We start from the raw sequence: 15,403 nt of genomic DNA on the forward strand, positions 1-15,403 counted from the left end.
TCAGCCTTCAATACAGAATTCTTAAAATGAAAAAGAGAAGAAAAAAAACCTGAATCCCATAAAGATATAAGACCACCACTGACAAAGTTTGAGAGGCAATTGAACAAAAAGTAGTTCATTTTCTGATATTTAAAAAAAAACTTTGGAACAGTTAATTCCTGGTTTGATGTCTCTCTTTTTCACAAAAGGAAACTAGATTTGACATCCAATGGAAAATGCATATTCAGGAATAGAACATGTTAATGTGATACATATAAATTATAAAAGCTTTGTTCTAGACTGCTAGAAACACTGATAGCTAGCTTTCTGTTAAAATGTTGCCATAACTCTACACATTATTCTGAATTCGAGTCAACTAGTCTTTTTATACGACCGCAAAAATCGAAAATTATTTGGATGTATATTGGTATCACTTTGGCGGCGGTGGCGTCGTCGTCGTCAGAAGACATTTGGTTTTCGCACTATAACTTTAGTATAAGTAAATAGAAATCTATGAAATTTTAACACAAGGTTTATGACCATAAAAGGAAGGTTGGGATTGGTTTTGGGAGTTTTGGTCCCAACAGTTTAGGAATTAGGGGCCAAAAAGGGCCCAAATAAGCATTTTCTTGGTTTTCGCACTATAACTTTAGTTTAAGTAAATAGAAATTTATGAAATTTTGACACAAGGTTTATGACCACAAAAGGAAGGTTGGGATTGATTTTGGGAGTTTTGGTTCCAACAGTTTAGGAATTAGGGGCCAAAAAAGGGCCCAAATAAGCATTATTCTTGATTTTCACACAATAACTTTAGTATAAGTAAAAAGAATTCAATGAAATTTAAACACAAGGTTTATGACCACAAAAGGAAGGTTGGGATTGATTTAGGGAGTTGAGGTCCCAACAGTTTAGGAATTAGGGGCCAAAAAGGGGCCCAAATAAGCATTTTTCTTGGTTTTTGCACCATAACTTTAGTATAAGTAAATAGAAATCTATGAAATTTAAACACAAGGTTTATGACCATAAAAGGAAGGTTGGGATTGATTTTGGGAGTTTTGGTCCCAACAGTTTAGGAAAAAGGGGCCCAAAGGGTCCAAAATTAAACTTTGTTTTATTTCATCAAAAATTGAATAATTGGGGTTCTTTGATATGCCGAATCTAACTGTGTATGTAGATTCTTAATTTTTGGTCCCGTTTTCAAATCGGTCTACATTTAGGTCCAAAGGGTCCAAAATTAAACTTTGTTTGATTTTGACAAAAATGGAATCCTTGGGGTTCTTTGGTATGCTGAATCTAAACATGTACTTTGATTTTTGATTATGGGCCCAGTTTTCAAGTTGGTCCAAATCAGGGTCCAAAATTATTATATTAAGTATTGTGCAATAGCAAGAAATTTTAAATTGCAGAGTATTCAGCAATAGCAAGAAATTTTCAATTGATTGGAGTTATCTTTCTTTGTCCAGAATAGTAGTTGAATCAACTTAAATCATTGTTTTATACAATATACAATGTATATTCACTTTTACTACCAACTGATAAATTAAAACAATCTTTACCATTCAGTGATAACAAGCACTTTTTTTACATTTTAATATTTTATGATGTATTTAAATGAGTAGTTATTGCTATTTCTTCAATTTTTTTGAGAGGATTAATATTCAACAGCATAGTGAATTGCTCAAAGGCAAAACAAACATTTTAAGTTCATTAGACCACATTCATTCTGTGTCAGAAACCTATGCTGTGTCAACTATTTAATCACAGTCCAAATTTAGAGCTGAATCCAGCTTGAAAGTTGTGTCCATACTTGCCCCAACCGTTCAGGGTTCAACCTCTGCAGTCATATAAAGCTGCGCCCTGTGGAGCATCTGGTTGATTATGGGCCCAGTTTTCAAGTTGGTCCAAATCAGGATCCAAAATTATTATATTAAGTATTGTGCAATAGCAAGAATTTTTCTATTTGAACAGTATTCAGCAATAGCAAGAAATCTTCAATTGCACAGTAGTGTGCAATAGCAAGAAATCTTCAATTGCACAGTATTGTGCAATAGCAAGAAATTTTCTATTGCACAGTATTGTGCAATAGCAAGAAATCTTCAATTGCACAGTATTGTGCAATAGCAAGAAATCTTCAATTGCACAGTATTGTGCAATAGCAAGAAATTTTCTATTGCACAGTATTGTGCAATAGTAAGAAATCTTCACTTGCACAGTATTGTGCAATAGCAAGTATTTTCAATTGCACAGTATTGCGCAATAGCCAGAAATATCTTATTGCACAATATTCTGCAATAGCAAGAAATTTTCAATTGGAGTTATCTTTCTTTGTCCAGAATAGTAGTTGAATCAACTTAAATCATTGTTTTACACAATATACAATGTATATTCAATTTTACTACCAACTGATAAATTAAAACAATCTTTACAATTCAGTGATAACAAGCACTTTTTTTTTACATTTTAATATTTTACGATGTATTTAAATGAGTAGTTATTGTTGCAAACTCCATTAGAAATTTGAATTGAGATCAGTTTTGGAATAAGGGAAGGGGATGTGAAAAAAAAATTTCTCATTTCAGATTTCATAAATAAAAAGAAAATTTCTTCAAATATTTTTTTGAGAGCAGTGGCGTAGCTGTGTCATTTTTACGTGTACGCCCGAACCTTGGCGAGGGATATAAGGGGTGCCAACCGCTCAATGTTAAAGCACCTGTCGGTAGTGGGTTCGAAAGGGACGAAGCCCCCGAAAGCTACCGAGAATGAGATACCGTAATGATTCCTGTCAGTAAAAAATCATTGATAGCAACATACTTTTGAATCTACATGTAAATGGTTTGTTTGTTTTGGTTAAATTTTGTAATATGTTAACTTATTCATAGTGTTAAACTGGAAGCTACTAGCCTAATGGTCATTGGTTTTAGAGAAAACGTCCAAACCAATATTACTTTTAAATAAGTTTAAAGGGTGCCGTGAGTGAGCATACAATCGACAAAAGCACCTTTTAATGAACACGAAAAAAAATATTTCTGAGAGGTGCAATAAAAAAAAAAATTGTAGAACACCTAGGATTTCTTCCCACAAAAAGTGAATCAACTCATCATTCCTTTAAAGGGATTTAAAAAAAAATCTAAAATTTTCTTTTGATATTTTTTTCTTGATCAGGAATATTTCACGACAATCTATGAATTAAAGATTTATAAATTGAGCATGTAAAACAATTAATTGCGTAAAGAAGAGTCCGGCTATCTGTCTATAAGAAAAGAACAGAAAAATGAACGAAAACAAATGCTTTCAAAATTTTAGACATTAGTCATAGAAAAAGCTTCTTCGGCATTTTCATAAAATTCGATGAAGGTTCGACAAGTAGTTAATATAATTGAGAAATAACAAAATGTAAGCCCAAACTTCGACCACTTATTAATTGCAGAAAGAAATACATTTTGTCCTTAAAATGACGGAAAATTAAATATATAATTGCATTATTATATTGCTCTGATTACTCTTTTGATCATAAACAGTTTCTGTCCAACTTTCGTAAAATTTCACGGAGAGTCATTCAAAAGACTTTACACATTTGGACCCTAAATATTGACGCCGATTTGTCTCGCTTTTGGGACATACATCACAGTCTCGACAAAAATACAAACAGCATATCGAATCTGAGCAGATAGTGAATTGCTTTAAATATAAGAAAAGTACGTAGAATTCATAGTAATTTCAGACTTTTACAAAAGATTGGAATGATCTATTTGAGTAAATTTAGTCCCTTTTTATTAGCTCACCTTTCCAAAAGGAAATGTGAGCTTTTGCCATCACTTGGCGTCCGTCGTCGTCCGTCCGTCGTAAACTATTTCAAAGATCTTCTCCTCTGAAACTACTGAACCAATTCAAACCAAACTTCATCTGATTGATTCCTAGGGTATCTAGAATAAAGTTTGTGTTTTAATACCCATTTCATCAAAAAACATGGCCACCATGGCTAAAAATAGAACATAGGGGTAAAATGCAGTTTTTAGCTTATAACTCAAAAACCAAAGCATTTAGAGCAAATCTGATATGGGGTAAAATTGTTTATCAGGTCAAGATCTATCTGCCCTAAAATTTTCAGATGAATCGGACAACGCCCCTGAATTGGTAATTTTAAGGAAATTTTGCTGTTTTTGGTTATTATCTTGAATATTATTATAGATGTAGATAAACTGTAAACAGCAATAATGTAATGCTTGAGGTATACAATGGTTTTTCATACTTTCATCATAAATTATATTATGAACACGAGACAAACGAGACATTTCAGTGTGTCCACTCTTGTTTTTGCTTTTGAAGAAGATATGACAGAATCGAAGAACCATTTATATAAATTGAAAACCCAAAATAATCATTGATGGAAGATTTAAGCAAAAAATTTAAGGTGAGCGATTCAGGCTCTTGAGAGCCTCTTGTTCAAAATAACAATCCATTGAAAAAACAAGGATGATGTGCTTTTGACCAGTTTTTTCTTATTCTATGTCGATTATTTGTTTTATTTTCAAAATTCAAGTGTACGCCCGGGCGTTTTGACGTAAACGTAGCTACGCGCATGACATTATCTTTCAGTGTCCGAGTATCGCTAAAATCGTCGTTTATATAAATAGCAGTCATGTTAATCTTGCTTTTAGGTGAAAGTTGTTAATTCTATTTCGAAAATCTAAATAAAGAAGAGCAGGAAAAAACCTTGTTCTTGAAATATTCATTTTTTTCAGGAATTTTTCATACAAAGGATAACAGGCTTCAGAAAAGATTTTTATACAGTATAACATACCACACCAATTTCGACACATCCGAAATTGAAGTCCACGAAATATTAAAGATCGTCTTTACAATTTGATAAGCTCTTTCAAGTCCCGAATTTTGTGGATAAATAGTACTTCCAATTTCCAATTAAATAGTTCAAATAAGGGCCAATGTCAACGAAAGTCTTCCACTCCTACCAAAGGTTACAGAATCACAGTTTAGGCATGTATCTATACTTTGAGATTCTAAAATATTACAGCAGATTTCTAAACATTCTTGTACATGATTATCAATGCATATAAGAATACTCTAGACTACAAATTTGATCAATTTTGGCAAGTTATGATCGAAAACATACTTTATAATTAGTTAACCAAAATACGACTTCTACAAACAGTAAAGCTTGTGTGTCATCTTTCCATTTAAAGATGTTCTTCAATTGCAAAATTTACATTACACGATTTCGAAATATTTTATCAAATTTGTCTTCAGCTGCATTGCTGATTGTAACTTCCAAAATCAAATGAAATCTATATTCAAAAACAATATCTAGGAAACGGGATATGAATAGGAACCATGCATTGTACTAGACCGAACGCTGAAACAGATTTTTTACGTGCTAGTTCACAAGGCACAGTCCTCAGGAAAACACGGAAACCTAGTACACATGCGCATTATTCTAATTCCGAGTCGATGAGTCTAAGACTCTTAAATTTGCTCAAACTCCTAAATTACACTATTCATAACGAAGGATAAGAAAACGTTATTTTTTTAAGTCTTTGGTTTGAATCGGTCGGGAATCGATCACTAGACCATCGTGGAAGTTCTGATTGTTTAACAAAAACCACTTAAACAAAACCAGATTTACCTTGTATAATCTTTGATTGATTGATTGATTGTTGGTTGCTTAACATCCAGTGGTCACGATAATCTTTGAGATATACAAGAATGCATTTGGGTTATAGTTCATTTTTGAATTGTAACAATCTTGGTATAGCCCAATCCTCTTTAGCCCCCCCCCCCCCCCAAAAAAAAAACCAAACTTTTAAACGACTTTATTGATGGATTGTAATTTGCTTTTTAATGTGCCATGACAAATATTACATACATAGTCACAACGCATATAGGATACAAGATATTTTTTAAATATTTGATAGCAGCCTGGTTCAATCTCTCTGACTTTATGATACCCTGGTTTCGGCAAATGTCTACACCCAGTGTTTGGTGGGGTTCATGTCGCTCAGTCTTTCGGGTTTTCTTTTATGTTATGTTTAATTTGCTGTTTGTTTTTTTCTTTTTAAGCCATGACTTTGTCAGTTTAATTCGACGTATGAATTTGAATGTTCCTGTGGTATTTTTCACCTCTCAACTACATTATAAGTAATATTCCATATTCAGTTTACGAAATCTGAATTAAAAGTCCGACTCATATATGCATGGTACTGATTTCCGTTTTAATTTAAGTTATAAACCTTAAATACTTCATCCGAACCGAATAATTCAACATTAATATACCCTTATATATGCCAAATGGTTCTTTTGGTGTGGTTTTTTTTATGTGTAGCGTAGTTTATTGGAAGAAGGATAACTCTAATTGACTTATATTTAAAGGTTCAGGAATCTAAAATTACTTTATTCACCTTTCCTATGCTTGACGTGGGGCGAATTGCAATCTGACAAATTGAATAGACACTTTAAATTTTCTAGATTAGCAAGACCAAATTATATTAACTTCTAGATAAGCTGTTTTTTTTTTGTCGAATTATTGCTTGTGCTTTTGTCAAAATTTAACGATATATACATTTTGGAACCAGCCATAAGCTTAAGCTTTTACAGTGAAACTTATCAGTATGCTTACCTTTTATTGTAATAAGCCAACACACAAAACCATTCGATCTAGTTCATAAACACTGCCAGTGTGAATGGGATCGTCCTCGGTACAATAGAATAGAGAGACGAGAATAATGAGCAAAAAATGCAAATCAAAGGACAAAGTTAATAAAGAATACAGAGAAATAGGCTCCTAAATTTTTTTTTTTAAATAATCGGATCCTGAAATATAAAGAATAGAGACTAAACATGAATTAAGAATAGAAAAAATATCTTGAAGGTAAAGAATAAAATATTGAAGACCTCCCCAATGATCAAGACCGTAATTTCAACAAAAGTTTCAAACACCCGTTACCCGAACAACACATAATAAAGAAAGAAATAAGACATGACACAATAAAAAAGAAAAGAAAAAGAAGGACAGCATGTCTGCTCTATTGTCGGGTTATTGTTTCTTTGACACATTCCCCATTTCCATTCTCAAAGTTTATTTAAGCAGACAAACCAAAACAAATATATAAAAATATATAAAAAACAGCGACATAACTCACAATATAATCTCACGGAACTCAAATAACGTGTAAAAAAATATAAGGAATAAGGAAAAATGTCATAAGACAAGAACTTCTACTAATCTAGAACGTTATATGATGAAGTCAGTAGATTCAGACTTAATGTATTTATTTCATTTCTTATTTGAAGATTCCGTCCTTGTACATTGTTCTTTTAAACATGAAAGAAAAAGACAGAAAACACAATGCCACTTGTCAGCCATGTTTGTTTTTATGTTTCTATGGTGCTCTCTATCACGTCCGCGTCTTAAAAATAAAACGTAGCAACGGTTGCTTCAATCGGAACAACTCGGCCTTTCTGGTTGCACGAAGCTATTGTACTGCGTAGCGAGAATGGCCGAGTAGTTACGATTGCGGTTGCTTGTGAGAGTCATTCCCGCCATAGACAGCCTAGGGACAAGACGTTGCACGTGATTCAAAGCATAGTACCTAACCAATTCTGCCATGGAATACGTTGCAGTTAAAAAGCATAGTACCTAACCAAATGACCAGTCCTTAATTGTGTTGTGCTTTTTTTAATAAAGATTATATTTTGCACTGTTGTCTTATCTTTTCAAATAAAATTTTATTGTGCACTGTTGTCTTATCTTTTCAAATAAAACTTTAACCCAACTCTCCCATCCATCCTTAAACCTAAGAATAACGAAGAAAATAACATATAAAAGAACAAATAAAAAATAAAAACAAACAAACAATTAAAACTACTTAAATATTAAAATAAAAAAAATAAAAAAAAAACACAATTAAACTAAGCATTGAATAAAAAAAAACATAAACAATAAACAATAAAACAATAAAAACAAAACAAAACACAAAACACAACTAAACCAAAAAAAAACAACAATAAACAAAGAAAACAAACAAACACAAAATAAACATTAAAAAAAAAACAACAACAACAATAAACAAAAAAAACAAAACAACAAACCAAAACAAAACAACAAAACTAAAACAAAACAATAAATAAATGAAACTAAAATAAAACAACAATAAATCAAAAGAAAAACAATAAACAAAACGCAAAATAAACATTAATAACGAAAACAAAACACTAAACAAACAAACACAAATAAACAAAACAATCAACACAAATAAACAAAACAATAAACACAAATAAACAAAACAATGAATAAAAAACCATAAACACAAAATTAAAACAATAAATTAAAACAAAACAACAAAACTTAAACAAAACAATAAATAAAGAAATCTAAAACAAACAATCATTAACCAAAAGAAAAACAATAAACAAAACACAAAATAAACATTAGAAACAAAAACAAAACACCAAACAAACAATAAACACAAATAAACATAACACTCAACGGAAATGAACAAAAAATAAATACACAACGAATAAACAAAAAAGGTTCCACCTTAAAAAAAACCAATTAATATAAAAACAAAGAACAAAGAATTTCAATAAGATAAGATCAGAAAATTCTCTTCCCTTAGAAAAACAAAAACAAAACAAACCAAATGATAAATTGGGGAAAAACAACGACAAAACAACAATAAGCCATAACACAATTTTACGGAACTTTTTTTCCTTCATAAGCTTTCAAATTTCAATGAAATGAAAAATAACATAACAAAACAAAAATACCCCTTTCTCTAAAAAAAAAAACCAATAAATAAACAAACAGATAAATAGCCAAAGAAAAAACGGGAAAACAGCACAAAACCCAATTAATATAAAAACAAACAACAAAGAATTTCAATCAGATAAGATCAGAAAATTCTCCTCTCGTTAAAAAAACAAAAACAAAACAAACCAACAGATAAATTTGAGGAAAACAACGACAAAACAACAATAAACCACAACACAATTTTACGGAACTTTTTTTCCCTCATAAGCTTTCAAATTTCAAGAAAATGAAACATAAGACAACATAACAAAATTACCCCTTTCCCTAAATAAAACACAAAACAAACAAACAGATAAATAGTAAAAAAAAAAAAAAAAGACGGGAAAATAACACAAAACCACAACATCATCAAAGAGCAGAGAGAAATAAATAAACAAAATTAAAGAATACTGAAATGAAGAGCTCCATCCAGACCCTCACACTGATTTATATATATTCCCGAAAAAATAACCATACGATTTGATCTTCAATGGCGTCTACAAATCAATTCCAACAAATACAGGACAAAAACTTCTACAAATCTAGAAACTTACAATGAAGTCCGAAGATTTGGACTTGAACTTATTGTTCCATTCCTTATTTGAAGATTCCGTTCTTGTACATTGTTCTTTTAAACATGAAAGAAAAAGACAGAAAACACAATGTCACTTGTCAGCCATGTTTGTTTTTATGTCTCTATGGTGCTCTCTATCACGTCCGCGTCTTAAAAATAAAACGTAGCAACGGTTGCTTGTGAGAGTCATTCCCGCCATAGACAGCCTAGGGACAAGACGAAGCACGTGATTCAAAGCATAGTACCTAACCAATTCTGCCATGGAATACGTTGCACGTAAAAAAGCATAGTACCTAACCAAATGACCAGTCCTTAATTGTGTTGTGCTTTTTTGAATAAAGATTTTATTTTGCACTGTTGTCTTATCTTTTCAAATAAAATTTAATTGTGCACTGTTGTCTTCTCTTTTCAAATAAAATTTAAACCTGACTCTCCCATCCATCCTTAAACCTAAGAATAACGAAGAAAATAACAGATAAAAGAACAAATAATAAATAAAAACAAACAAACAATTAAAACTAATTCAATATTAAACTATAAAATAAAAAACAATAAAACAAAACAATGAATAAAAAAAACAAACAATAAAAAATAAAATCAAAACAATAAAAACAAAACAATAAACCAAAAAGAAAACAACAATAAACAAAGTAAAGAAAAAAACACAAAATAAATATTAAAAAAAAACAAAAAACAAACAAAAAACAAACAATAAACAAATAAACAAAACAATGAATAAAAAAACCATAAACACAAAACAATAAACCAAAAGAAAACAATAAACAAAACACAAAATAAACATTAGAAACAAAAACAAAACAATAAACAAACAATAAACAAACAATAAACAAATAAACAAAACAATAAACACAAATGAACAAAACATAAATACACAACGAATATACAAAAAAGGTTCAACCTTAAAAAAAAAAACCAATTTATATAAAAACAAAGAACAAAGAATTTCAATAAGATAAGATCAGAAAATTCTCCTCCCGTAGAAAAAACAAAAACTAAACAAACCAACAGATACATTGGGGAAAACAACGATAAAACAACAATAAGCTATTACAATTTTACGGAACATTTTTTCCCTCATAAGCTTTCAAATTTCATGGAAATGAAACATAAGATAACATAACAAACTTACCCCTTTTTCTAAAAAAAAAAAAACCAAAACAATAAACAAACAAACAGATAAATAGCAAAAAAAAAAAGAAAAGACGGGAAAACAACACAAAACCCAATTAATATAAAAACAAAGAACAAAGAATTTCAATAAGATAAGATCAGAAAATTCTCCTACCGTTAAAAAACAAAAACACAACAAACCAACAGATAAATTTGGGGAAAAGAACGACAAAACAACAATAAGCCATAACACAATTTTACGGAACTTTTTTTCCCTCATAAGCTTTCAAATTTCAAGAAAATGAAACATAAGACAACATAACAAAAATACCCCTTTCCCTAAAAAAAAGCAACAAAACAAACAAACAGATAAAGAGTGAAAAAAAAAGACGGGAAAACAACACAAAACCACAACATCATCAAAGAACAGAGAGAAATAAATAAACAAAATTAAAGAACACTGAAATGAAGAGCTCCATCCAGACCCTTACACTGATTTATATATATTCCCGAAAAAAACCTACGATTTGATCTTCAACGACTTCTACAAATCAATTCCAACAAATACAGGACAAAATCTTCTACAAATCTAGAAACTTACAATGAAGTCCGTAGATTTGGACTTGAACTTATTGTTCCATTCCTTATTTGAAGATTCCGTTCTTGTACATTGTTCTTTTAAACATGAAAGAAAAAGACGGAAAACACAATGTCACTTGTCAGCCATGTTTGTTTTTATGTCTCTATGGTGCTCTCTATCACGTCCGCGTCTTAAAAATAAAACGTAGCAACGGTTGTTTGTGAGAGTCATTCCCGCCATAGACAGCCTAGGGACAAGACGTTGAACGTGATTCAAAGCATAGTACCTAACCAATTCTGCCATGGAATACGTTGCACGTAAAAAAGCATAGTACCTAACCAACTGACCAGTCCTCAATTGTGTTGTGCTTTTTTTAATAAAGATTTTATTGTGCACTGTTGTCTTATCTTTTTAAATAAAATTTGATTGTGCACTGTTGTCTTATCTTTTCAAATAAAATTTAAACCTAACTCTCCCATCCACCCTTAAACCTAAGAATAACGAAGAAAATAACAAAAAAAATAACAAATAATAAATAAAAACAAACAAACAAACAATAAAAACTAATTAAATATTAAAATAAAAAATAAAAAACAATAAAAAAATATAAACAAAAATAGAAAACACAAATAAACCAAAAAGAAAACAACAATAAACAAAGTAAACAAACAAACACAAAATAAACATAAAAAACAACACAAAACATTAAACAAACAATAAACAAATAAACAAAACAATGAATAAAAAAACCATCAACACAAAAGATAAAACAATAAACTAAAACTTAAACAACAAAACTTAAACAAAACAATAAAAGAATAAAACTAAAACAAAACAACAATAAACAAAAATAAAAACAGTTAACATTAGAAACAAAAACAAAACAATAAACAAATAAACAAAACAATAAACACAAATAAACAAAACAATAAACACAAATGAACAAAACATAAAAAAGGTTCAGCCTTAAAAAATAAACCAATTAATATAAAAACAAAGAACAGAGAATTTCAATAAGATAAGATCAGAAAATTCTCCTCCCGTAGAAAAACTAAAACAAAACAAACCAACAGATAAATTTGGGGAAAACAACGACAAAACAACAATAAGCCATAACACAATTTTACGGAACTTTTTTCCCTCACAAGCTTTCAAATTTCAAGAAAATGAAACATAAGATAACATAACAAAATTACCCCTTTCCCTAAAAAAACACAAAACAAACAAACAGATAAATAGCAAAAAAAAAAAAAAAAAAAAGACGGGAAAACAACACAAAACCCAATTAATATAAAAACAAAGAACAAAAAAAATTCAATAAGATAAGATCAGAAAATTCTCCTCCCGTTAAAAAAACAAAAACAAAACCAACCAACAGATAAATTGGGGAAAAACAACGACAAAACAACAATAAGCCATAACACAATTTTACGGAACTTTTTTCCCTCATAAGCTTTCAAATTTCAAGAAAATGAAACATAAGATAACATAACAAAATTACCCCTTTCCCTAAAAAAACACAAAACAAACAAACAGATAAATAGCAAAAAAAAAAAAAAAAAAAGACGGGAAAACAACACAAAACCCAATTGATATAGAAACAAAGAACAAAAAAATTTCAATACGATAAGGTCAGAAAATTCTCCTCTCCTAAAAACACAAAAACAAAACAAACCAACAGATAAATTGGGGGAAAAACAACGACAAAACAACAATAAGCCATAACACAATTTTACGGAACAGAACAAAATTACCCCTTTCCCCCCAAAAAAACACAAAACAAACAAACAGATAAATAGTCACAAAAAAAGACGGGAAAACAACACAAAACCACAACATCATCAAAGAACAGAGAGAAAAAAATAAACAAAATTAAAGAATACTGAAATGAAGAGCTCCACCCAGACCCTCACACTGATTTATATATATTCCCGGAAAAAAAAACCTACGATTTGATCTTCAATGGCGTCTACAAATCAATTCCAACAAATACAGGACAAAAACTTCTACAAATCTAGAAACTTACAATCAAGTCCGAAGATTCGGACTTGAACTTATTGTTCCATTCCTTATTTGAAGATTCCGTTCTTGTACATTGTTCTTTTAAACATGAAAGAAAAAGACAGAAAACACAATGCCACTTGTCAGCCATGTTTGTTTTTATGTCTCTATGGTGCTCTCTATCACGTCCGCGTCTTAAACATAAAACGTAGCAACGGTTGCTTGTGGAAGTCATTCCCGCCATAGACAGCCTAGGGACAAGACGTTGCACGTGATTCAAAGCATAGTACCTAACCAATTTTGCCATGGAATACGTTGCACGTGAAAAAAGCATAGTACCTAACCAACTGACCAGTCCTTAATTGTGTTGTGCCTTTATGAATAAAGATTTTATTTGTGCACTGTTGTCTTATCTTTTCAAATAAAATTTAAACCCAACTATCCCATCCCACCTTAAACCTAAGAATAACGAAGAAAATAACATATAAAATAACAAATAATAAATAAAAACAAACAAACAATTAAAACTAATTAAATATTAAAATAAAAAACAATAAATAATAAAACAAAACAATAAAACAAAACACAAAACACAAATAAAACAAAAATAAAACAACAATAAACAAAGTAAACAATTAAACACAAAATAAACATAAAAAAAACCAAACAAACAAACAAACAAAACAATCAACAAAAACAATGAATAAAAAAACCATAAACAATAAATAATAAAAGCAAAACAATAAAACACAAATAAACCAAAAAGGAAAACAACAATAAGCAAAGTAAACAAACAAACGAAAATGAACAATTTAACAAAACAAAACAACAATAAACAAATAAACGAAACAATGAATAAAAAAACATAAACACAAAAATAAAACAATAAACTTAAACAAAACAATTAAACAAAACAATAAATGAATCAAACTAAAACAAAACAACAATAAACAAAACACAAAATAAACATTAATAACAAAAACAAAACACTTAACAAACAATAAACAAATAAACAAAACAAGAAACACAAATAAACAAAACAATAAACACAAATGAACAACACATAAATACACAACGAATATACAAAAAAGGTTCAACCTAAAAAAAAAACCAATTAATATAAAAACAAACAACAAAGAATTTCAATGAGATAAGATCAGAAAATTCTCCTCCCGTAGAAAAACAAAAACACAACAAACCAACAGATAAATTGGGGAAAAACAACGACAAAACAACAATAAGCCATAACACAATTTTACGGAACTTTTTTCCCCTCATAAGCTTTCAAATTTCAAGGAAATGAAACATAAGATAACATAAAAAAATTATCCCTTTCCCTAAAAAAACCCACATAAAACAAACAAACAGATAAATAGCCCAAAACAACAACAACGGGAAAACAACACAAAACCACAACATCATCAAAGAGCAGAGAGAAATTAAAGTTCAATTCTTCTTGAATAATTGATAGGTCTTTCCTTCCATTTTCTTTTAATTATACTGTCATAAATAAATATATCATATATATGTTGATTGATAAATTTATTGATTAGTTGGTTGGTTGGTTGGTTGGTTGGTTGGTTTATTAGTTAAACACTTGATATAGGGTCTCTTGAAACAAGCGAAAAAAAGAGACCTTGGATTCCGTATTAAACACATGAAACGGAAACATGTATTGAATGAATGATTGATTGATTGATTGATTGATTGGTTGGTTGGTTGGTTGGTTGGTTAATAAGACACGTTGGTTAAATATGCTGGTTAAACACGTTGGTTGGTTAAACACGTTTAATAGGCTCAATTAAAACCAGCAAAAAACCCCACCTTGGATCCCTTATGAAACACATTAAACGGAAACATTGATTGATTGATTGATTGATTGATTAATTGATTGAATGATTGATTGGTTGGTTGGTTGGTTGGTTGGTTGGTTGGTTTGGATTCAAACACACATAAAACTTTTTAAATAGTGTCAAAACCACATAATTTGATGACCTTGACCTTTGACCTTGTGACCTTCGTCAAGTTCATTGCTCCACAAGGTCATTGCAAAAGACCCTATGGGTCAAGGACCTTTTGTTTAAGAGTTTTGCCTAAAAATGGCTTTTTAAAAACCATCAGTGGGTGTTATGTCCCTTACATGATGGTAAAATCAATATAGTCATAATGTAAAAAAGTTGCCCCTTGCAGTACCAATCAGTTTTCACTGCTTAAATTTTCTGTATCTATAACCGTTCAATAGTTATAGGGAAATGAAAAACTTTTGAAAATCAAAAATATGACCTTGACCTTTGACCTTGACCTATATTTTTAAGTTTTGGTCCAATGAACTCAA

This window comes from Mytilus edulis, chromosome 8 (assembly GCF_963676685.1).
Source record: "Mytilus edulis chromosome 8, xbMytEdul2.2, whole genome shotgun sequence".
In the NCBI taxonomy this organism is placed as follows: domain Eukaryota; kingdom Metazoa; phylum Mollusca; class Bivalvia; order Mytilida; family Mytilidae; genus Mytilus; species Mytilus edulis.